Source organism: Peromyscus leucopus, chromosome 9 (assembly GCF_004664715.2).
Source record: "Peromyscus leucopus breed LL Stock chromosome 9, UCI_PerLeu_2.1, whole genome shotgun sequence".
In the NCBI taxonomy this organism is placed as follows: Eukaryota; Metazoa; Chordata; class Mammalia; order Rodentia; family Cricetidae; genus Peromyscus; species Peromyscus leucopus.
The window spans coordinates 55,824,047-55,839,657 of record NC_051070.1 but is presented as its reverse complement, the minus strand read 5'-3'; the positions used below and the strand labels follow the sequence as shown (position 1 = coordinate 55,839,657).

At 46.0% G+C, this 15,611-nt stretch overlaps 1 long non-coding RNA gene across 2 annotated transcripts; it reads left to right on the top strand.

Annotated features, from left to right (window-relative positions):
- The first annotated feature begins 7,703 nt into the window (after positions 1-7,703).
- LOC119088576 lies at positions 7,704-13,496 on the top strand. 2 transcript variants are annotated; one of them, XR_005092246.1, is made up of 3 exons: positions 7,704-7,831; positions 9,283-9,529; positions 13,429-13,496. It is a non-coding gene; the product is annotated as an uncharacterized LOC119088576 (long non-coding RNA). The 2 variants fall into 2 exon arrangements; XR_005092247.1 differs by lacking the exon at positions 7,704-7,831 and adding an exon at positions 8,437-8,555.
- The last annotated feature ends 2,115 nt before the right edge of the window (positions 13,497-15,611 follow it).

Here is a 15,611-nt window from a genome sequence, read left to right as displayed (position 1 = left end):
AGTAGAAAAGGGAAGAGAGTAGACTATTGTCCGCTAACTATCCGTCAGCCTCTTCCAGTTCAGCATGGCCTTCACGGAGTGACCCTGGTCCCTCTCCAAGCAAATCGTCTTTTATGGTTCCTGTCCCCTCCTATCTTGCCGGTCCTTCAATCCATGTAGGGAAAACTTTACCTGAGCTCAGCCACACGTCCAGTGGTGGGTGGGTCCTTATGAAGGACTAATGGGTGGTACCTCCTCCTAGATCCTCCAGATGGCTCTAAACTGCTGCTGTTTGAAAGAATTATGGAACCTCTGGGATAGTATCTTCCTAGAAATGGAGAGTCGCTGTACTAGGAAGACTTGAAGTTTCCTAAACTGGTCCTGCTTCAGGTTCTCTGCTCTTGACTCTGGACGCCATGTGACCAGTCAGCCTCCCCACCCCCACCCCCCACCCCCGCTACCTCAGTGGGTTCTCCTACAATAATTGCAATGTATCTTCTTGAACTATAAATCAGAATAAGCTTTTCTTTCCTTAATTGCTTCCTGTTGGGCGTTTTGTCACCGCAAAGAGAAAAGCAGCTAACATGGTGACGTCATCGACTCCACCTGCAGGTGGTCCCCATCAGACCCTCAATCTTTGAGTAACTGAAGAGGCCCTACATCCCCCAAGGAATTACCCTTCTGCATTTGGGAACAATGCTGTCCATCTAGGACAGGAGAGTATGAGTCACATCTGTTCCCTCTAGAATTGTTTGGCCCTAATCCTGTATAAATGTTCACTGTGGCAACCCCCAAGGAATAGATTCTCTTGGGAAAGTCTAATAATAGAGCTGACCCCATTTTCCAAACGGGCAGCATTGCAGATGTTTCTCTGGGGTGACTAATGGATTATTAGGGGTAATGGATACTCTGTCTTCTGAAATCTGTATCACCTTCATTTTTCTGATGGATAGGTTTCTCATAGTAGAAAGACTCATTGGAGGATTTAAGAATGTTTAAAATATAACTCTGGGGGTGAAGAGATGGCTCAGCTGTTAAAAGCATTGACTGCTCCTTGAAGGGGATGCAGGCTGGGTTCCCAGAACCCACATGGTAGTTCACAACTGTCTGTAACTCCAGTTCCAGAAATTCGATGCCCTCTTCTGGTATCCATGGACACTGTATGCACATAATGCAATACAGACAAACAGGCACATACATATAAATAAATACATAAACAAACGAACAAAAAATTTAAATAGGACTCTGCCACTACTGATCAGACATTCGTAGATTTAGTGATAACCAAGCTCTGCCCAACTTTCTGCCACATTCAGTGACATTCTTTTGAAAAGAGACGAGTAGGCCATTTGCTCTTTCTCCCAGGGTCTTGCTCACAGCCATACCCTCTCACCAGCATCAGAGCAGGCAAGACTCCATTCTTAGATGGGCAAAATTGTCAGAAAACTTTAAGGGTAAAGTAACTCTTCCTTAATCCCTTGGGTATTTTTAAGTGGACACCTAAGGAACAAGGCATGGCCAGTGAAATGAACTGTGAACACAGCCTCAGTCATCACTGGTGACAAACAGCCCCACCCCACCCATGACATGCATTTCTTGCTAAACCAGAAGCAGCCACAACAACTGGGCTGGCTCCCCAAGCCAGAAATTTGGCTTGATGACTGTAATTAGAGCCCTAGATAAAAATCAGTATATTCTACATATGTTTTCCTGTGTATAACACTTTTAAAATGACAAAAATCATACATGCAGAAAACAAGGGCTGAGGCTACAGCCCAGTGGAATGCTTGCCTTGCATGCACAAAGCCATAGGTTCAATTCCCAGCACCACATAAATCATGCACGGCAGCACTTGCCTGTGGAATCAGCAATTGAGTGGCAGTAACAGAAAGACTGGGAGTTTGAGATCGATCACCAGCTGCTGAAGGTTGAGCGTGGTTGCAGAGACGACTCTAAAAGGGTCTGAAGAATCTTTCCCTTGGCCTTTATTATTTTAACTGTCCAGTAGATACGGCCGAGAGTCTCCTGACAATGGGGCCTCCACTGAATGATTGCTCAGATTAAACTGGCCTGTGGGCATGTCTGTGGGGGATTGTCTGGATTTCTTTTTAATCAAGAAATGGACCAGCCCACTGTGGGCAGCACCATTCCCTGGGCAGGTGGTCCTGAGTAATATAAGAAAGCTAGTTAAACACAAACCTGTGAGTGAGCCAGCAAGCAGTATTTTCTCCATAGTTTCTATGTCAGGTGCCTACTTGAATGCTTGCCTTGACTTGAAGAAAGATCAAGGAAAGAGAGAAGAGGGAGAATTTCAAGGGCCAGCCACCCAGCTATACAGCAAGCCATAGAGAAAGAAACAACGAAAGGAATACAGGAACAGAAAAGGAAAAGCCCAGAGGCCAAAGATTAATGGGATATTGCTGGTTAAGAAAAGCTGGCAAGGCCGGGCGTTGGTGGCGCACGCCTTTAATCCCAGCACTCGGGAGGCAGAGCCAGGTGGATCTCTGTGAGTTCGAGGCCAGCCTGGGCTACCAAGTGAGCTCCAGGAAAGGCACAAAGCTACACAGAGAAACCCTGTCTCGAAAAACCAAAAAAGCCAAAAAAAAAAAAAAAAAGAAAAAAAAGAAACATTTTGCCGGGCGTTGGTGGCGCACGCCTTTAATCCCAGCACTCGGGAGGCAGAGCCAGGCGGATCTCTGTGAGTTCGAGGCCAGCCTGGGCTACCAAGTGAGCTCCAGGAAAGGCGCAAAGCTACACAGAGAAACCCTGTCTCGAAAAACCAAAAAAAAAAAAAAAAAAGAAAAGAAAAGCTGGCAAGGCCTGGTGGTGGTGGTGCACACCTTTAATCCCAGCTCTCGGGAAGCAAAGCCAGGTAGATCTCTGTGAGTTCAAGGCCAGCCTGGTCTACAGAGCAAGATCTAGGATAGGCACCAAAACTACACAGAGAAACCCTGTCTCAAAAAAACCAAAAAGAAAAAAGAAAAGTTGGCAAGAAACAAGCCAAGCTAGCTGGGCATTTATAAGTAAGAATAAGCCTCTATGTGTGATTATTTGGGAACTGGGTCATGGGTCCCCCCAAAGAGCAAAAATACCAACAACATCATGCAATGACCTTTCAGGGCCTCCATGCAGGGACTCCCTCCTGCCATATGCCTGGCCTCTGTAGCTTTCTTTAGACGTGAAGGAAGATCCATGACTGCTTTACTCCTACATCCTTCATGACTCCACAGCGGGAGCCATGTGGGCAATATTGCCAAGTTCTGCTGTGTGACTGATGGACCATGGCCCTCTTGAACTATATTTGCAGCAGCTCTCATTTCTCTTGTCTTGGTAGAAACAGAAAACTCCTGCCATTCCCTTAGGCCTTTTCTTTTCACAGGTTAAAGGTTATCTGGTCTTGTCCTGAGGCCCCTTCCATTTATTTCAGTACAGACCAGGCCGCTCCCTAACCTCCTTCTCTCTCCCAGCACAAGCCTTGGCTCCAGCATTAAATTTCCTGGGCCCCCTTTCCCCCTCAAACTGTATACTTTGTATATCTTTGTCCTACCTGCTCTTTTTCATTGTAGACCTGCATAAGAGTGATGGCCAACCAAGTAACAAAGTCAATATTAGGCTTTCTTAAACTCTCCTCCACCAAAGAACTTAGTCCATTACTTTTCAATTTAGCATCAGGCAAGTTCTTAGAACAGGGACAAAAAGCAGCAGCTACATTTGTTGCAAAAAAATGTCACAAGAATGGTGTCTAGCCCAGTTGCTAACATGTGCCTTTGAAACCTCTCAATCTGGGCCTCTATAGTCTACATGCTATTGTCTTCAATACTTTCCTAGTCCAAGATCCCAAAGTCTTCCACATTTCTCAAAGTAGTCAGGTCTGTCACAGCAATAGCCCACTTCCTGGTACCATCTTCTCTCTTTGTTTCTTTTCTATTGCTATGAAGAGGCATCATGACCAAGAAAACTCATAGAACGAAGTTTATTAGGGGCTTACAGTTTCAGAAGGTGAGTCCAAGATCATCATGGTGGAGAGCATGGCAGCAGACAAGAGGCACAGTGCTATAGCAGTAGTTGAGAGCTTAGATACTGAGGCAACAACCACAAGGCAGAGAGAGAGAGAGAGAGAGAGAGAGAGAGAGAGAGAGAGAGAGAGAGAGAGAGAGAGAGAGAGAGAGAGAACATGCTAACTGGGAATAACATGACCTCAAAACCCGCCCCCAGTGACACACTTCCTCCAACAAGGCCACACCTCCTAATTGTTTTGTTTACACTGTGTGAAGATGTGTCACTGTCATTGGCTTAATAAAAAGTTGAACAACCAATAGCTAGGCAGAAGAGGATAGGTAGGAGAGATTAGGCAGGACTTCTAGGCAAAGAGAAGAACTCAGAGGATGAATCTAGGTGCATGGATTTTGCCAGCTAGACGAGGCAGTCAGGCATACAGAATGGAGGACAGGTAAAGAGCCATGTGGCAAAACACAGATTAATAGAAACAAGTTAACTTAAGTTATAAGAGCTAGTGGGACAAGCCTAAACTAAGGCCAAGCTTTCCTAGTTAATAAGAAATCTCCGTGTCATTGTTTGGGGGCTGGCCGGCCAAAGAAAATCTGACAAGAAAGACTCGCTACGCCTAATCCTTCCCAAACAGTCCCACTAACTAATGAAGACCAAGCATTCATCCATGAGTCTGTGGGGTGGGGCATTCTCATTTAAACCACCACACTACTGAACAGCCGAGGCTGGCCTTATATCTTAGCTCCACAGCAATCACCTATCAGATGTGGGGAAGGGAGGGAGGAAGGAAAGAAGGAAGGAAAACTGGGTAAGCCACAATAAAGAGGTTTGCTTTGCTTCACGGTCTGAGAGGTCTGGGGCTATGTTGTTTGATTCTGTTGCATTGGGCCTGCATGGCACACTACATCATGACAAGAACACATGTTAAGGAACTAGTTATCCCAGGCAACCAGGACACAGAGACACAGGAAGAGCTCAGGTCCCAATATCCTCTTTGAGGGCATGATCTAACTCCCTTCCCTTAGGCCCCACCTACTGATCAGTTCACTACCTGCCCTAATGCCACATGTTAGGAGCAAAGCCTTCAACATGGGGTCTTTCAGAAATATTCCAGACCCAACGTGTAATTCATCTACTTACATTAGCCTTCAGGTGAGCCAAGTCCTTCCACACAAAGCCCCGTTTCAAGTCAAGAACTGGACTTCTCACCAAACTTCTAGAACACTCTGCAGGAAGAGGAAAGCTAGATGGTTGCGTGGGAAAGCCTTTCATACCACTGTGAGGTCAAGAAGTGGTGTTTGATTTTAGCAATCAAGTTGGGGCTCATTTAAATGTGTGTGGCATCGTACACTCTGAGGAAAGACTCCGAGGCCAAGGAAGCAGGAGTAATAAGGAGGTGGCTGGTTTAAAAACAACATATGTAACACTTCCTGCCTTTTTATGAAAAAAAAAAAAAAACAGTATTTGAATGCTCCTAACCAGATACATTCCAACATGAAGCAAGAAGATAAACATGGCGAGCTTCTAGATTCCCATTTATGAGATGCTGGGCCTTGTGCTGGAATCCATTATTTCACTGGGTGTTGAAAACACGGCTTCGAGGTATTTAGTGCAACACAGAGCGTTTGCCAAGCACTTTGAAAGACCTCGGTTCTGTTGGAGCACAAGGGTGGGACTGTGGTCCTCATGAGGAGAGAGTGCTCAGCAGGCTAACTGTAGAAAACCATTTCAACTCATGAATGTGTGTGTGCATGCGTACACACATTATCTGTCTGTCTGTCTGTCTGGGTGGGTGAGTGGGTGGGTCGCTTTAATTTTGAACCTAGAAAGGATCCTTTCTCAGGCTGGGGAGACGGCACAGTGGCTAAGAGCACACACTGCTCTTGCAGAGGATCCAAGTTCAGTTTTCAGCATCCACATGGCAGCTCACAACTGCTGTTGATTCCAGGGCCCTCACCCTCCCGCCTTCCTCCCCATTTCTTGGTCTCTGTCTCTCTGTCTCTGTCTGTCTGTCTCTGTCTCAGTCTCTCTGTCTCTCTATCTATCTATCTATCTCTCTCTCACACACACACACCACCTCTTTTAAAAGAAAAATAGTGGGGGCAAGGGTGGGGGAGGTGGTATGTACCTTTAATCCCAGCACTTAGGAGGCAGAGGCAGGCAGATCTCTGTGAGTTCGAGGCCAGCCTGGGCTACAGAGCGAGATCCAGGACAGGCACCAAAACTACGCAGAGAAACCCTGTCTTGAAAAACCTAAATAAATAAATAAACAAATAATAAGAAAAATAAATATTAAATAATAAAGGATCCCCTCTCAATTGTCTTCAGTACCTTCGCTCATTGTAGGCCAGGAGCAGTAGTAACAGCGGTGCCCAACTGTGAAGACACAAAAATCAAGACTTGCAGACCACAACAGCCGAGGAGTGACCAAAGGTCAACAGAGCCAGTGGTTTGAAGATCTACTGCTTGAGGAATGTGGACTGGCCATGTAGGTGTCCAAAGACAAGGCAGGATTTGCAGAATTTCACTTCCACAGATATCCCAGGACTGGTTGTCTGTGACTGATTATAGGAAAGAAATGGCTGAATATATCTCAGCCCACCCCACCCAGTGTTCCTTTCTGTAATAAATCTCTTGTAATGCGCCCTTCCTAAACTTAAATCAATATGCTGTCTACACATAATTTTTAGAATAAGAAGGAATGTGAAGCATACAAAACAATACACATTTGGGCATGTGGATGTTGGGACACAGTTACATGACAAAACATACAGTGTTGAATGCATGCACAGCCATGTTGCTTGATTTCAAAGCCGTCATTAGCACAGACTGGTGCATTCGTATTTCATGATGACTCAAACAGTAGGCGTGGGACTCAGTGTGGTTTGGCAACTTTCCCATAAGCTGTCAACAAAACAAAGGCCAAACACTGTCTGCTTCCACTCACCTGAAATACCGAGAACACACAAGCTCCCAGAGACCGAAAGTAGATCAGAGGAAACCCTGGCTAGAGAAGGCGGCATGGGAGTTCCTGCTTCCTGGCTACACCAGCTCGGTTTGGAGCCATGGAAAAGATTTGGAAATTGGCAGGGACGATGGTTGCACAACATTCTGAATGCAATGAAAGCCACTGATGTTGTTCACTTAGAAATGTTTCAAATGGTGCCCGGGATATTGTATGTATAGATTTTTTTTGCTGCAGTAAAAACTACATCTGGCCATGATGGTGAATGCAATCCCAGTTCTTGGGAAGAGACTGGAGGCAGGAGGATTACAAATTCAAGGTCAGCATGGGGCCCATAGCAAGAGCCCGAGGAAAGGAAGGAAAGAAGGATCTTGAAGAAACAAAAAACAAAAGAAAAAAAACTCGTTGTAAATAAAATGGAGTACACAGCAAGAGTCTTAGCAGAAGGAAGGGAAGGGGGAAAATGGTGGGAAGAAAAGAAGAGAGACTTGCAAAAACTCCTTTATGTTTATACATAGAAGAGAGCTGGTCCTAGCTCTGAGAATTAATGCAACGCATTCACCTACATGAACTTCCAACGGGACATCTGAAAGCTTGCTAAGACAATCCCTTGTGGCTCAGGACTACCTTACAGAATGCCCAGCATGGCGGGCCAGCGCCACCAAATGCCAATAAGGCTCCCCTTTATTGTGACAAAAATGCCCAGGTTCCAATTGCCTGCAGGAAAGCAGCTCCGCCCCTCTTGAGATTCAAGGAGGCAGGAAGTTGAAGAGAGCCTAGGAGGCGCCTGGGTTCTGGCCAAGGGCGTGCCTGAAGTCCTGGGGGAGCACGGAGACAGAAGGCTCGGCAAAAAAGAATCAGCAGAAATCTCGAGCTCTGGTAAACGGATCCAGCTGGAGGATGGGGAATTGGGGGAGAGGGAGAGAACGCGTGAAGTACGCGGTGAGGTTCCATCCCGTTTTGATCCCTAACGCAATCTCCCCGTTTCACAGTCGCAAAACTCATTGCGCTCTCCTGCCAGACAGCGGAGCTAGAGAGCCTCGTACAGGTCCCGGTCCTCTGGTTCAGGTTTGAGGCAGGGCTGACTCAGCCCTCCACAGATGACACAGCAGGGCTGCCGACTGTGACCTGCTAGCAACAGCTGCATTTATTGAATAATTAGCTAATTCTTTCCTTTTTTTTCTCATATAACTTTAACGACCTATTACAGGTAGGGCGTTGGAAGGTTCAGACAGCTACAAGCTCAGTCAGAAATCACTATGATAAGGCAGGGCGATGTCACCAGCTCCTAACTAAGAAACTGAAATCTCTGGCGACCTTCTAAGTGTCCCTGGGCACACCGTCCAGTAGGGTTGCCACAGGCTCCTCTTCCCTTCCTGCGGTCTGCCGGGGGGGGGTGGGGGGACGACTACTGCTGGCGGCCAATCACAGTCAATCACGCAGTGGCTCCGCCCACTTCCTGGCCAATCACTGCACTGCCCTCTCGCTCCTTTCCCTGCTGCAAGACGGATACTGGCGCACTTAGCCCGCCATCTCAAGGATTTAAGGACTTGGGTAGTGACTTCCACAGGAAGAAGGTTCGGCGTTGGTGGATCTAAAGCTGGTATTGTTAGAAAAAAATGTGTTTGGCTAATATGCTGGCTTCTTTATCTCCTGAGGCTCTGCGCTCATCATAGCACAGGCCCAAAAGCAGGATTCAAAGACCCTGTTGCCGCCGCTTCTAACCTCTTTGGAGGTGGGGGCCAAAGTCCACCTGGTGTCAGTGTCTGATGAAACTTTCAACCACTTCCCTGCTACCTCCACGCCTCCTAGCACTTCCAGGACTGGTTTTCTGGTAGCTGCTAAGTCATCTTCGTGCCATAAAGCCATGTATTAGATTTCCGGTCGGCAGGGGCCAAGTCTTCCCAGCCCTTGGAACCTGAGGGAAATGCGATGTTGAGTCCTCTGTACTAATGATCGGAGGGCAACTGTTCACCACCACCACTACCACCACCACCACACACACACACACACACACACACACACACACACACACACTCACACACGGTTTCACAGCATCTCACTGGATCTAGACCTCATATTGCCCTTGTTAGCCCGGTTCTACAGATAAATGGAAATAAGTCACGTGCCTGGAATGTAGCAGAACTACTCTGACCAAATACCTAACTAAAGCAACATAAGAGAGAAAGGTCTTGCTTGGGCTCACAGTTTAAGGGGAGGTCAAGCATGGTGGGGAAGGCGCAGCCGCAGGACCGTGAGGGAGTGGTCACCTCGTTGTCACAGGAAGCAATGCACACTAGTACTTACATCGCATCTTTCTCCTTTTTCAGGTATGAATCGCATCTCCAGGCGGGAGGACTGATTGGCAGGCCTGGAGAACTGAGGGACCAAAGGGAAACACTAAGTAACGCCAAAACCATATCTGCAGGGCAACTTCTAACCCAGGGCAAGAGAGCAAAGATCTTTGGACTAGGGGGCAGAGGGGGAAGAGCAGAAGCTTGGAGGCTTCCAAAAGACTGGAAACTTGGAAGAGGGGCTTTATGAATGAATTGTGCACCCCCCCCCCCCAAAAAAAAGGTAAGTAGGTGTCTTTTTAAAAGATATGTGTGTTTCTATTTCATGCGTATGAGTATTTTGCCTGAGTGTATGCAGACCTCTTGCATGCAGCGCCTTCACAGGCCAGAAGAGGGCATCAGATCTCCGGGAACTGGAATTTGCCTGCTGGGAACCGAACCCAGGTCCACATACTAGGGCTGTCTGGCCAGCTGGCTCTGGGGATTCCTTGTCTCTTGCTCCCACGGGTGATGGGGAAACCACTGAGCCATCCTCCCCAGTCGCACACTGCTATTTTAAGCCACCAAACTTTTGATGCCTTTTTGTGGTGGCCAAGAGGTCAGTGCCCAGGCGTCTGGGGAAGCCAGTGTGTCTCAGGAGACACCATGAGGCTGGGTCTGGGAGTATGGGAACAGCCGCCATCCAATGGCAGGTAGATGGAATATTACTGCTTGCATGAACCCTACCATGGCAGTGAGGAAAACAGATTGCTCTTGTCCTACTTAGGGTTACTATTGCTGTGATGAAACAGCAAAACCAAAAACAGCTTGGAGAGGAGAGGATTTATTTGGTTTCAGCTTCCACGTCACAGTTCATCATCAAAGGAAATCAGGGCGAGAACTCAGGCAGGGCAGGAATCCGGAGGCAGGAGCTGATGCAGAGGTCATGGAGGAGTGCTGCTTACCGGCTTGCTCCCCGTGGCTTGCTCAGCCTGCTTTGTTAGAGAACCTAGGGGCCACCAGCCCGGGGATGGCACCACTCACCATGGGCTGGGCCCTCCCATATCCATTATTAATTTTAAAAGTTCCTCATGGGCTTGCCCACAGCCCAGTCTTAGGGAGGCATTTTCTTAATTGAGGTTCCCTCCTCTCAGATGACTTTAGCTTGTGTCAGATTGACATAAAACTTGTGTCCAGTTGACATAAAACCAGCCAACACAACTCTTCTCTTTTTCCAGCCTCTCAACCTCTTTTTTTTTTTTTTTTTTTTTTTTTTTGTCTGTTTCATGGCTAATGTCTGCATGGGGGAAGGGGTGTCTGAGAAAAGAATGCTGACCAAATAAGTTCATCCACAGGTGGGTGGGGAGCTGAGGGGCGGAGCCGTGAGTTACAGAAATGAAGTATGTGACCTTGAATGACAGAAATGTCATCTTCGTCTCTACTCTGTCAAATCCAGCATCTCCTTTTATGTATCTCGGCAGAAATAGAAGTAAATTAAGCCCAGCAGTCTTTGCTATCCCATGATGACGTTTCTAAGCTCTTACAGTTGCTGCAGATGTCCTAAATTGTACACGGACCATCATTACTTTAAATATAGCCTGCGTTAGACAGGCCATGACATCCGGTCATTTAACATGCTGATAGCAAAGGAGACATCTGACGAATTCGTCTGTGCTTCAACCACCTTTTCGTACATGGCTTTCTTTTGTAATTCTATTCTTAATTGTATTCTCGTTTGGAGAGAGGTCAAAGATTTTGCTCAAGTGGACAGAAGGGTTCATTCCCCTAAGGAAGCTGTGAACTAACCCATGAGGAGAAGCAGTTGAAACGGCCTGGTGCACAGCTGTTCCTTGATAGCCATGGTCCCATCGGTTCCATGATCCCCAAAGATGCCAAACTATAGGTGTTCAAGTCCCCGCCCCATTAAAATTTATTTTTAAATATATTTTTTTTTATTTATGTGTATGTACTTGTCCGTGTATGTGGGCCATATGTAGTGCAGGTGACTATTCAGATCAGAAGAGGCATCGATCCCTTGGTTCTAGAGTTGCAGGTGGTTGTGAGCTACTAACATGGGGTTCTGGGAGCCAAACCTAGACCTCTACAGGAAGTACTCATAAGTGATGAACCATCTCTCCAGCCCCAGATGCCCTAGCCTTTATGTTTAAAAAAAAAAAAAAAGCTATCCAGCTACACACATTTTGTTGATAAACCATGTCTAAATGACTAATAAGATCTAATACAATGTAAATGATATATGGAAATAGTTGTTATACTGGATCACTTAGGAAATTATAACAAAGAAAATATTTGTACCTGTTAGTTGGTTAGAATCTCCTAGTGTCCTGTATCTCTTTTGGCCTTGCTTGTTTTATTTTGTTGTTTTTTTGAAACACAATCTTACCTAGAAACTTAACATATTCATTAGATTTTTTTTTAATTTTTTTTTTTACGTGCATTGGTGTTTTGTCATGGGTGTTGGGTCTCCTGGAACTGGAGTTACAGACAGGTGTGAGCTGCTATGTGGGTGCTGGGAATTGAGCCCAGGTCCTCTGGAAGAGCAGTCAGTGCTCTTAACCACTGAGATATCTCTCCAGCCCCCCATTAGATTAAAAAAAAAAAAAAAAAAAAAAAGGCTCCTGACTGGCTCAGAGGATAAAAGCACTGGCTGCTCTTCCAGAGAACCTGAGTTCAATTTCCAGCAACTACGTGGTAGCTCACAACCATCTGTAATGAGATCTGGTGCCCTCTTCTGGCCTGCAGACATGCCAGCACAACACTGTGTTTTATATATATAATCTTAAACAAACAAAAAGTTTTTTTTGTTTTGTTTTTGTTTTTGTTTGGTTTGGTTTGGTTTTGGTTTTTCGAGACAGGTTTTCTCTGTGTAGCTTTGCGCCTTTCCTGGAACTCACTTGGTAGCCCAGGCTGGCCTCGAACTCACAGAGATCCACCTGGCTCTGCCTCCTGAGTGCTGGGATTAAAGGGCTGCAGGGATAGCTCAGCCGTTAAAGGATAGGCTCACAACCAAACAAAAAACGTTTAAAGGCTCCGACTTAAGTTGTAAGAGGTAAAATGCTGACTGCCCACCAACCTCCTCACTTTCACTGCTGGAGATATGCTTCATTTCAGGCACAATTTAATCTCAAAACCATTTTCAACCCACTCTTTTTGTATGTGTGTGTGACTCATTCTTTTATTTATTTTTTTTAGAAGCATAACTATTTACTTGTAACAAAGGAGTTTGTGTACAGCATTGAAAATCTACAACTTCTTGTTAAATTCACACTTCTCCTTTTTAAACAAACATTAATAATAATTATTTTATAAAGATATAGATATGTAAATACAATATGGAGTTCAGTGATCCTTCAGCATTTTCCACTTCAATTTTTTTTTAACATAAAAACAGGTTATAATTCCAAAGTCCGAAGTTATTTGAAACTGGAAAATATTTTCTCTGTAGAAAATAGTAAAAATGATAACATTTCCCAATAAGCCCTTTTAAGCCAAATAATAGCTGAATTATACATATAAATATTGATTAGATTCTGGGATACAGAAGAAACCTATCTTCTTCTGTTCAGAGACCGATGTTTTACTTAAGTTGTGTAAATGAGCTTCCTATTCAAATTCCTCTTCACTGTTTGATTTACAGCAGACATTTTTCTATAGGTTAATCCATAATCTAAAAAGATTTTAGCCTCCTCTCCTTAAAGTACAGCCAGCATCTCCTTTCATCAGCTTGATACAGTACAAATTCTTATCCTAATAGTGAAATGTTTCACTAAAGCATGCCCAGTAATTGGGCAAAACCAAAACTTATTCTGAGCCATAGTCATCCTAGGGTCCCCCCTGCTAGGTAGCCTCCCTGGATCTGTGCATTCCAATTGTCTTTTGCTTTATATCTAATATCCACTTATGAGTGAGTACATACCATGTTTGTCCTTCTGAGTCTGGGTTACCTCACTCAGGATGATATTTTCTAGTTCCATCCATTTGCTGCAAATTTCATGATGTCATTGTTTTTCTCTGCTGAATAGTACTCCATTGTGTATATGTGCAACATTTTCTTAATCCATTCTTCAGTTAATGGGCATCTAGGTTGTTTCCAGGTTCTGCCTATTATGAATAATGCTGCTATGAACATGGTTGAGCGTATATCTTCATGGTATGATTGAGCATCCTTTATTGCATGCACAGATGCAGAACTAACTGATACAGGGATCAACTGGCCTTCATAGATGGCATCTTGAAGAAATGTCTTCGGGGACAGGAAGGTAGCTCCACAGGTAAGCATTTTCTGCAGACACATGAGGAAGGCCTTTGTATACCCCAGAAACCACATAAAAGCCAGACAAGCGTAGTGGCCCATCTGTGATTCCAGCAGAGTGAGGGAGCAAAGGTGGGGGACCCCGGGGGGGAAGCTGGCTAGACTTTGTCTCCACGTGTAAGGTAGAGAGTAGTCAAGGAAGATGCCTGCCCTCAACCTCAGACACACACACACACACACACACACACACACACACACACACACACACCATCCACATAAGTAAAACCATGAAGAGAAATGCCTTTGCTTTGATGCTTAGAACCACGAGCTGTTGTCTCTGGATTCTGCCAGTGCAGCGGTTAGCTCATGCTGCTTGAATCCTTGGGGGCTGCAAGCGAGTGTATCTCTGGCAGCCATGGAAAATTAGGAGGTTGATGGGCAGTCAGCACTTTACCTCCTCCAACTTAAGTCGGGAGCCTTCCCTTTTATCTAATGTTTTTAGATAAGATCGCATTAAAAACAACAACAACCAGCAAAAGGAAAGAAAACAAGCAAGGCCATCAAGAGACAGGTGGTATCAGGAGATCCCAACCAACCGAAGGCCACTGTGGTTTGTACTATGTATTGGGTCATAGAAGGAAGTAAGCAGTCCCCACTGAAGGGGGCTATCAGACTGTTTGTTGGTTAAGGATTAGTAACATAGGTAGGTCCAAGGTACCCACAGAAGACAGTATGTCTTGGGTCCTTACCACTCACAGGCCCAAAGCAGGAAAGGGAGAGGACCGCTGAGGATGGATGTCCAGGGAGGATGAGGTGATGGAAAGAGTGCCTGGCAGCCGTGGAAGCCTCTGTCTTCACCCTCAGTGGAACTGCCAGTGCCAGGCAAATACAGAGTGGTTATGTAGAATAGGGGAGTCAGCGCATTGGTCATATAGAAGAGAAAAGGGACAGGGAGTGGGAGAGAGATTGATTGATTGATTGATTGATTGATTGATTGATTCCAGTCTAGGCTAAGGATAGGAAAGTCTGCATTCTCCCCTACCAAATCTCCAGTCAAGACCAGGGCCAGAAAGAAGCAAGTTTCTGGGGCTGGGAAGTCTGGAAGTGTGCTTGTACAACCTCACTGAGCTCTGCAGAATAGCCCAACAGCCTCCGACAGCCCACTGGACCCCACTGAGATGGGAAGGATGACGCATCATAAAAGATAGTTAAGGGTGGGGCCACCATATAATATACCATCGGTTCCTGAGCTTAAAGCCCTGTTCTTAGAAGTCACGGTGTCCTCCTGCCATAGCTACATACACGCTGGTGAAGGAGAGGCCACAGAGCTGGTAAACTATTTGTGACCTGTGTGGTCCATCCTGACCGAGCATCACTGAAGAGGCTGAGATGCTGTGAGGTTTTGGCCAACTCTCGAAGCCTAACTGTAGAAGCTAAACCCCGATTCTCTGGGTAACAAACAGTTTTGAAATAGGGAACGCGGAAAGAACCACGTGCTTCCCAGACCTCTAGCAATGGGCCTGTTGATGTCTCTGTTCTCCATGCCAAGGTCTCGTGTTCTCCTTCCAAGATGGGAGAGAAACAGGCTCTGCAAGTTTTTATTATTGTTGACAGCCTCCTCTTCCGAAACTCCACAGAGGGTGGGATAGACAGTCCCAGGAGAAGCCCTGTGCCAAACTCCACATCCCCTCCCCCTGCCGGTCCCCACACCCAAGCTCCAGGCCGCAATCAAGACAAGTAACCCATGGAGAGGGTGGCGGGGACTTGGGTTTGACGTGCCAGCCATAACATCATGACCCAGAGAGGTATGACAGCGAGGACAGAGGCTGATCGGAGAAAGGACCTTGCAGCCAAGTAAACGACAGAGAAAGAAACTCACCTTTCTCCTTCCCACCCGTTCTCACTCTAACCTTGCCATCTTCCTCTTCGAAAAATGCTTTAGGAAGGACACAATTTCTTTTGATATAAGGTTTGAGAAACATTCAGATGATGCCCCTGCTGCTTCTCATGGGGCGGGGCGGGGGGGGGGGGGCAAAGGATGCCGGGCAGATCTCCTGTCAGGAGCCATTGAAGAGATTTAAAACATCTCGGGGCCTCTGAGCATGTCCCGCGA